The following is a 7265-nucleotide window of genomic DNA, read 5'->3' as shown; positions in this document are numbered from 1 at the left end:
ACGACTTCCGGCACCGCTCCCCGCCTCCAACCCGGAAACGCGCGGCGCTTCCGGCTGACGGGCGCGCGCCTCCAGTGCGCACGCGCAGACGCTCCGCTCCTCTCTTCTTCCCCCACCCCTCCCTACCGCCCGGCCAACGCGGTTGGTCTGTCTGTCTGTCTGTTCGTCCGTCCGTCCGTCCGTCCGGGCCCTGCGCTGTCATTTATGTTTGGAGTTCTCTGCAGGTTTATTCTTAAGTCCTGCTCCGCGGTGACTCCACTTTTGGGGCGCGATCTCTAGGCCTTCACTCGCCCGTAGCTGCTGCTGTTGCTTCTTTCCCATGCTGTCAGTCGTGTAAATAAGCGAATCTGACCGGATGCCCCTTGAGGGCTGAAAGGTCGCCATTTTTAGGGTGTCTTTGTCGCACAGCAGCACCCCAAGGGTGTACTCGGGAGCAACATGTATGAACCTGGAGGCGAGAGCGACCCCTGGCTGGGCCCAGAGATGAGGCTCAGCGGGTTGAAGTCAGCCTCATTCAAGGGCTCGCTCGAGTGTGCGAGATGCAAACCCCCCAAAGCACGAAAAAAGGAGTAGTAGCAGCACCGGAGGGTGTGGCACAGGGACAAGAAAGAGAGGGCCCCGAGTGATAGGGCGTTTGCCAACCTAGATTTGACATACAGCATCATATATAGTCCCTCAAGCCTGCCAGAGTGACCCCTGAATATTGCTGGGTGTGATTCCCAAAATCAAGGAAAAGTAAAAACAAGCAAAAAGAAAGACCAGTGGTTCCCGTGACTTGAATTGGCAAGAAAATGGTCATGAGGGCCTATTATAGGCTCCGGTATCCTTAATTTATCATATGTAATTGAAAGGAAACCTCTGAGAGAATTACCAGGTTCTTGCGAATGAATCTAGAGGGCCTCTACTCGAAATCAAAGCTCTCTTTTTGAAGCCTTAGCCAGAATTTTTTATTATTATTTAGTTTAGAGGTCACACCGGGCTGAGTAGTTTAGGTATCACTTCTAGTGTGCTCAGGGAGGCATATGGAGTGCTGAAGATTATAGCCCTGGTCTGTTTGCAAGGCTAGCATCCTACCGCTGTACTATCCTCAACTGCAGATTTTTAAAGAATTAATAAAATTTTATCCCGCTTACCATTAAATCAAAACTTTAAGGGAGGGGCATATCGGGGTACCCCTGAATCGAACTGGGATCAACACTAATACTATGGAGCATGCAGAATGATAGTATAGCTGTTAGAGTTCTTGCCTTACAGTACAGCAACCCTGGTTTGATCTCGAGCACCCATAAAGTACTGGGCATTACAAGTGTTAAGCTCTCACCCCTGACAGTTGTGTCCAAAAAAACAACACTATAGGTGCAAGAATGGTAGGGTGCTTGCTTTGACATTTGTGTCCAAAAAAACAATACTATAGGTGCAAGAATGGTAGGGCGCTTGCTTTGAAGAAAGCTAACCCAGTATCAACTCCTGGCATCCCATGGGGTCTCTTGGGAGTGATTCCTGATACCTTGAGCATCACTGGATGTAGCCCCAAAACCAAACAAAACAGGTCCCATATTTTGGGCCCAAAATGATGTGGTTTTTTTTTTGGGGGGGTCAAGCCTGGTGATGCTCAGGGTTGCTCCTGACTCTATGCTCAGAAATCACTCCTGGCAGTCTCGGGGGACCATATAGGATGCCAGGAATTAAACCCAGGTCCATCCTGGGTTGGCTACGTGCAAGGCAAATGTCCTATTGCTATCTCTCCGGTCCCAAAATAATATTTTTTGGGGGGAGGGAACAGGTTGAAGGCACATCCAGTGATGCTTAGGACTTACTCCTGGTTCTATACTCAGGAATCATTCCTGGTGAAGCTGTAGGGATTAAATAGATGCCAAGGATCAAACCAGGGTTGGCCCCACACAAGGCAAGTGCCCTACAGCTGCTTTATTTTTCACCCTATGCTAGGAGGTAGGCTTGTAATACCCAGTTCCACACTATAGAGCTCACACTAAGATGGAGAAAAACCCGTAAAGGATATGATAGTCCAGAGCTACAATAAGTGCAAGGAAAATGAAAAAAGAATTATTTCACACTTGGATTTGTGCCCTACCACAAGATGCCCTCCAGTCTACCATATCTCCAATATCGCCATACCAGACTGCCTGGTCATCTACCACCCAAATCCAATTCCTCCTATTCAAGACTCACCTTTAGGGCCCGGAGAGATAGCACAGAGGTGTTTGCCTTGCAAGCAGCCAATCCAGGACCAAAGGTGGTTGGTTCGAATCCCGGTGTCCCATTTGGTCCCCCGTGCCTGCCAGGAGCTATTTCTGAGCAGACAGCCAGGAGTAACCCCTGAGCACTGCGGGGTGTGGCCCAAAAAAAAAAAGAAAAAGAAAGAAAGGCAAACGCCCTACCTCCATGCTATTTCTCCAGCTCCTAAAATAAATTCTTTAATTGAATCACCATGAGATACATGGTTACAAAGATTTTCATTCTTAAGTTTTAGATATACAATATCCAACACCCTTCACCAGTGTACATTTCCCTCCACTAATGTCCCCAACCACCCCACTCATGCCTCTGTGGTAGACATTTTCTTCTTTCTTTTCCTTTTTTTTTTTTTTTTGTTTTTGTTCTTTTAGACACTTGTTTGCAATATTGTTACTGAAGGAGTAACAATATTCCCTCTGACCTCTATTCCCAGCTCTATGCTGACTCAGGGCAGTGCTCAGGATCATGTGGGCCCAACCCGGAGGCTGGAGAGATAGGTAGTGGGCAGGGAGATTGCCTTGCATGAGGTCAACCAGGGTTCCATAACTAGCATCCCATATGGTCTCTGGGATACTGCCAGAAGTAATTCCTGAGCACAGAGTTAGGACTAACACCTGAGCATTGCCTGCCTGGTATGGTCCCAAAACAAAAAAATACCCTGACCTCCTGCATTCAAAATGTTCTTAACCAGGGGCCAGAGCGATAGCACAGCTGTACGCAGCCAACCCAGGATGGACCCCGGTTCCATTCCCAGCATCCCGTATGGTGCCCAAGCTGGCCAGGAATGATTTCTGAGTGCAGATCCAGGAGTAACCTCTGAGCACTGCCAGGTGTGACCCCCCCCTAAAATATTCTCATCCCGCTGAACTATCTCTCCAACCTATTTTCACTTCATTATATTATATACCTAGATTAAGGGATCCAGTATTTTTCCTGGTTTTTTGTGGGGGGGCCACACCCTGCCATGCTATGGGCTACTCCCATAGCTGGGAGATCATGTGATATTAGGGATTGAAAAGGGCAGTTTTGGGGCCGGAGCGATAGCGCAGCAATAGGGCATTTGCCTTGCACACAGCTGACCCAGTATGGACCTAGGTTCGATACCCGGTGTCCCATATGGTCCCCTGAGCCAGGAGCGATTTCTGAGCATATAGCCAGGAACAACCCTGAGCGTCACAGGATGTGCATCCCAAAAAAGGGGCAGATTTTAGGCCACACCTGACAATCCTCAGGTTATTCCTTGAGGTGCTCTGGAGAACACCAATGAATGCCAAAGATCAAACTCATGTTGGTTTCTATGCAAGGCAATATTAGTGCTTGCTATATTATTGCTCTGGCCCCAAGGTGTATATTGTCATGTAAGACAGACAAGAAGTGGGGCCAGGAACAACCCTTGAGCATTTTTGGATGTGGCCCAAAAACAAAGACAGAAAGACAGTAAGTGGGAAATAGACCTCTAACAATTTGGAGAAAGAAGTGGGAAACTAAAAATACAAAAAAGAAAAAAAAAAAAAAAGTAGAAGACAATAAATGGAACATTGTGAACTGGGAAAGAATTTATTCAAGGCCTCTCAGACCACTCCAGAACAGTGCTGGGTAAGTGATGTGGCTTCTCTCCAGGAGATGCTTTTGTGGGGACCATGTGGTGCCAAGAATTGAATCTGTGTCTCCAGTGTGCAAATACCACCCACCACCCAGGAACCCCACCCTCAGGAAAAACCCCAAGGAGACCAGGGAGAACTGTGGCCTGGTTTTTGTTTTTTTTTTTTGTGTTTTGTTTGTTTGTTTGTTTTTTGGAGGGGCACACTCAGCAGTGTTCAGGGGTTACTCCTGGCTCTGCACTCAGAAATCACTCCTACCATACTCAGGGAACCATGTCAGATGCCAGAGATTGAACCCAGGTTAGCCCTGTGCAAGTCAAATGCCCTACTTGCTAGTAGAACCTAGGACTCCAAAACAAGGATCTGGTGAGATGCAAGTCTGGAAGCAAACATTGATGCAAGAAATAATCCACAAGAAAGGGCTCAGGAAATCCAGCACTCAAGCAAGGAATTAAACCACCCAAGCTTTCTGCTCCTAAGAAGGAATGCAGCTTAGTGGAGGAATACTGAAGAATGAGCTTCTGTCTTCCTCAGACCCCTGATTTTATTAATAAGAACCAGGCCACACCCTAGGGTGAGGAATACCAAGTAGGGAATAATTTAATATCCCATCACCAGATCACACTCTAGGGTGGAGTACAAATATTGATTAGGTTAAGACCAGTAAACCAACATCTACCCACTGTGCTATCCCTCTTTCCTCAAACTCTGCCCTCGTAACTCCACTGGGCATGGCACCAAGAAACAAACAACTGTGAATGGCCTTTTTCGTTCGACATCTTAGTGGGGCTTTTGCAGTAGCTGCTGTTCTCCGAGCTTCACAATGCCTCCCAAGGAAGAAGAAAGATGTTGAGAAGTTGGCCAAAAAAGACAAGGACCCAATGAACAAGTTCGGTGCAAGGCCAAAAAAAGAAGTGGTCCAAAGGCAAAGTTCGAGACAAGCTCAATAACCTAGTGTTGTTTGACAAAGCCAGCTATGACAAGCTCTGCAAGGAAGTCCCCAACTATAAGATCATAACTCCTGCAGTTGTTGTCTCTGAGAGGCTGAAGATTCAGGGAGCCCTAGTCAGGGCAGCCCTTCAAGAGCTCCTGAGTAAAGGACCTATTAAACTCGTGTCCAAGCACAGAGCTCAAGTGATTTACATCAGAAACATAGAGGGCAGAGATACCCCAGCTGCTGGGGAACATGATTAAGCAGGTCCCAATTATACATTTTGAGAAATAAAACTTTATTTAAAAAAAACTGTGAATGATTGCAAATATATGCTTGTTTGGAAGAGGCAGAAGAGGCTCTGCCAGGATGTGAATGAGGGGAGGACTAAGTCGGAAAAGGTACAAAGGAACTCTTGATGTTTGATCATTTGTTATTTTTGATTCATACCCAGTGGTGCTCAGGATTTACTACCTGCTCTGCACTCAGGGATTGCTGCTGATGGGGTTCAGGGAACCATATGGAGTGCAAGAAATTGAATCTAGTGAGTTGAAACTCAAAATAGTGTGATAAAGTGAATTTACTCTATAAATTATATCCCAAAAACCTTGTTTATCTTTTGATATATTTTAGTTACTATGATCCACAATTTTACAATGCTGTGAATGATAGCTTTTGTATATTGACAGTCTACCAACACCACACCTGCCATCTGAGTGTTCATTTCCCTCCTCCATTTTTCTGGGGGTGGCTGACTTAAGGGGGGATGAAGAGATAGTGGGAAGGGGCAGAGCGATAGCACAGTGGGGGAGGCCTTTGCCTTGCACACTGTCCTTGCCAGTTCAATCCCCAGCATCCCAAGGTTCCCCTGAATCTGCCAAGAATAATTTCTGAGCACAAACCCAGTAGTAACCCTTGAGGATGCTGGGGGTGGCTCAAATGAATGAGAGAGGGGGGGGTGAAGGGAGCCCCAAAACAAAAAATACTTGATTTGGGAAAGAAAGAAAGAAAGAAAGAAATAAAGAAAGAAAGAAAGAAAGAAAGAAAGAAAGAAAGAAAGAAAGAAAGAAAGAGAGAGAGAGAGAGAGAGAAAGAAAGAAAGAAAGAAAGAAAGAAAGAAAGAAAGAAAGAAAGAAAGAAAGAAAGAAAGAAAGAAAGAGAGAGAGAGAGAGAGAGAAAGAAAGAAAGAAAGAAAGAAAGAAAGAAAGAAAGAAAGAAAGAAAGAAAGAAAGAAAGAAAGAAAGAGAAAGAAAGAGAGAGAAAGAAAGCAGAAAGAAAAAGAAAGAAAGAAAAGAAAAGGAAAGAAAAGAAAAGAAAAGAAAAGAAAAGAAAAGAAAAGAAAAGAAAAGAAAAGAAAGTAAAACTAAGTAGAACCAGAGAGATAGTACAGCTAGTAAGGTGTCCAACGTGGGTTACATCCTTGGCATCAAAGTAGTGACTTCACTCTGGAGCCTTGCCCAAGAGGGCAACCAGGAGTGAATCCTAGCTCGATCAGCTTACCTCCGATTGTGGCTTAAACCCCTGAGGCTCACCGGGTGTGACTCAAAAACCAAAAAAAAATGAAAATCAAGACGCGACAAATGTCCCACAAGGAACCCCGCTCGCCCTCCCCTCCAGCAACCAACCGCTCTTCGCACGCGCCCGCTTCCGCGGCTCCGCCTCTCCTCCCAGAAGGCACCGCGGTATTTGCATATCCCCGCCTTCGCTTCATTTCCTAACAAAGGTCGGGAAGACCGGGCAGAGGTTGTGTCAAAGACGACCCTTAAGCTCAGGGTCGCCTGCAATCCGCCTGACTTGCAGGCATAAAGTGGCAGTGAGGGCGGCTCGCTTCTCACCCTGACCGAGAAAGGGGTTCTCTGACACTGCCACCCGGCTCCTCGAGCCGCTCGGCAAAAAGGGCTTCTGCCGTGACTGGCACACGCCGGGCAGCTCGGTTGCTCTGCGTGCGGAATCGACATCAAGAGATTTCGGAAGCATAATTTTTGAGCTTCTGGGCAGCTGGTGATCGTTGGTCCCGGCGCCCTGCTTCTGTTTCAAAGAAAGTTTCATCTTTTTTATGTCTAAAGGGTTGGTTGCTTTGCTTGTACTACTCTCCCCTTAATTTCAATTCCAAAGTGACTTTAGGTTTCGGTGGTGTTTTTTCTCTTTCAACCATGTCTTGTGATTTTTTTGGGGGGGTCACACTCGGGATGCGATCAGGAGCCACTCCCCGCTTAAGCTCCGTTCGGGGAAAACTACATGGATGCCGGGATCAGTCCTGCTGCGGTAGTTTTGCGTAGTGTTTCCCTAGCGATGGCGCGGAGCAGTGAATACGTCTGGACAGACTTCGATTCCCCCGGCGTCCCATTAGGTCCCCCAAGCCAGGAGGCATTTCTGAGCGCATAACCAGAAGGAATCTCTGAGTGTCACCAGGTGTGGCTCAAAAACTAAGAAAACGGAAGAAGAAAAAAAAAAAAAGCGTTTTGTTTCCCAGCTGT

General features: G+C 46.7%; 1 non-coding gene across 1 annotated transcript; it reads left to right on the top strand.

Moving 5' to 3' along the window:
• The first annotated feature begins 6679 nt into the window (after positions 1-6679).
• Positions 6680-6813, top strand: LOC126012665 (U11 spliceosomal RNA). Its single transcript, XR_007497094.1, has one exon. It is a non-coding gene; the product is annotated as a U11 spliceosomal RNA (small nuclear RNA).
• The last annotated feature ends 452 nt before the right edge of the window (positions 6814-7265 follow it).

This window comes from Suncus etruscus, chromosome 6 (genome assembly GCF_024139225.1).
Source record: "Suncus etruscus isolate mSunEtr1 chromosome 6, mSunEtr1.pri.cur, whole genome shotgun sequence".
NCBI classification, from domain to species: domain Eukaryota; kingdom Metazoa; phylum Chordata; class Mammalia; order Eulipotyphla; family Soricidae; genus Suncus; species Suncus etruscus.
Note: the sequence above shows the minus strand (reverse complement) of the source record. Positions and strands in the feature narration are given on the sequence as shown.